Source organism: Belonocnema kinseyi, chromosome 4 (assembly GCF_010883055.1).
Source record: "Belonocnema kinseyi isolate 2016_QV_RU_SX_M_011 chromosome 4, B_treatae_v1, whole genome shotgun sequence".
NCBI lineage: Eukaryota > Metazoa > Arthropoda > Insecta > Hymenoptera > Cynipidae > Belonocnema > Belonocnema kinseyi.
In genome coordinates this window covers 81,169,962-81,172,324 of record NC_046660.1, presented here as the reverse complement: position 1 = coordinate 81,172,324, position 2,363 = coordinate 81,169,962, and positions in this window count along the sequence as shown.

Genomic DNA, 2,363 nt, shown 5'->3' with positions numbered 1-2,363 from the left:
AGAAACCCTTGGTACAGGGAGCCTCTATCCGCAACCCGAGGACGCGTTCGGTGGCTTTGTCATAGGCCCTTCGGTTTGATTCTAGAGGAATCAAAACCGAACAAAAAAAAAATATACACACACACACACACACACACATATATATATATATATACACACATATATATATACACATATATATTAATTTTAACTTACTTTTATATAATATTATTTACTTTTCTACGTAATAATTTTCTCTAATGTATTTCCTATAATCACAAAAAATCCTAGAAGTCATTAAAGGCCAGGGTGGCGATTTCAAATTACCGATTTTTTCCGGACAAGTTTGTCACTTTTCCCGGTCAACTAAAAGTAACATATTCATATTTACCGCCAAACACAAACATTTATTTTAGTTCATGATGCTCATTCTAAACATTATTTAACACGACAGAACAAAAAACTGCAAAATAAATGAATTTTGAAAAAATACTAAATTTTACACTAAAAATATCAATTTTTAACAAAAAATGGAATATTTAAACTTTTATTTGAAAAAACTTAATTAAAAAAAATTATTTTCACAGAAAATAGTTGAATTTTCAATCTAACTGCTTAATTTTCAACTAAAATGATGAATCTTAAACTGAAATATGTAGTTCAATTTTAACAACAAAGTTAATTTGTACTAAAAACGATAAATTGTCAACCAAATCTTAAATAATTAAATTTCAAGTTAAAAAATTAATGTTTAACCAAATAGAAGAGTTTTCAAATAAAACTATGGGATATTCAATTGGATTAAGTTACATTTTCAGTTAAGTAAATTACTTTTCACAACCAAGTGATGAATTCTCAACTAAAATTGTAAACTTTGACTGGAATTGTTGAATTTCAAAACAGAAAGATGAATTTTCAACTTAAATGATGAATCTTTAACTAGAATAATTGAATTGTTTACCCAAAAGATTATTGTTCAACCAACAAGATTAATTTTTACAAACAAACAAAAAATTCAACTAAAAAATATCATCTCTCAATCAAAAATTAAATAATTAAATTTGTAGCCAAAATGAGATAAATTTTTAATTAAAATGATGGAATATTTAACTGAAGTAATAGTTACATTTTCAGTTTAAAAAAAAATCAAACCAAAAAGAAACAAGTTTCCAACAAAATATTTAAATTTTCGGCAAAAATCTCCTTTTCAACAAAGAAAAAACAAGTTTTTAATTAAATAGATCATATTTCAAACAAAGGAATTAATTTTTAATTAAAGTGATGAATCTTTAACCAATAAAATTAATTTTTCACAAAAGAGTTTAAGTTTCAACCATAAGTAAGTTTATTTCCAACCTAAACGATCAATTTTCAACTAAAATGATAAATATATAACTGAAATATTTAAATTTTTAACCACAAAGGAGAATTTTTAGACAAGAATATCAACTTACAAAGAAAAATATAATTTTCTAGACAAAAAATCGATTTTTAAACCAAATACGTGAATTTTCAACGAAATAGTTGAATTTTCAATTAAAAAGGACAACTTTTAATTCAAATTGTTGAATTTTGAACCATAAAAGATTAATTTTTCATAAAAATGCAACAGCTAAATTTTTAATTGAAGAAATTAATTTTCAACCAAACTTGTGTGTCATCTAAAATGATGAATTTTCCACTGGAATAGTTCAACTTTGTACCAAAAAGATGAATTTTTAACCATGAAGATTAATTTTTTATTAAAAAAAAGAATCTTCCACAAACTAAATAAATTTTTAAACAAATCGTGTAATTTTGAAATAAACACTATTAATCTTTAACCAAAAATAAAATAGTTAAATTTTATATTGAAAATCTGCATGTTAACAAAGAAAAAAAACGGATTTTCAGCAAAACAGTTAAATTGGAACAGAGATTCTTTTAAATTCCTTTCTTCTAAATCAGAATAATAATTCTTTTAAAAATTCCCGTTGAATCCGAACAGTTCCCTGTTCCAAGTGGGATAATATTTTTTCACAAAAACTTCATCTTCTAAAATAAAAAAGATAATTATTCTCTACAATTTCTTGGTCCAAGTCTGGATAAATTTTAAAAATAATACAAAATGAGACTTAAGAAATGTAACATTCTATAAATCATATAAGCTCTCTTTTTAATTAATAAAAATCAAGTGTTCATTTCACCGGTTTTCACACTAAAATTGTTAAATTTCCCGAGGATCTAAAATAATTGCCAGGGATTTTAAAAGCTCTCAATGTATTTTAATTAATTTTCCAGAAATTCACGGAATATCATCTGATAATAAAGATTTTAAATGATATAATATTTTAAGGCGTATTAACGAATTTCACACGATTTAAAGGATTTTTACTAGGAATTGA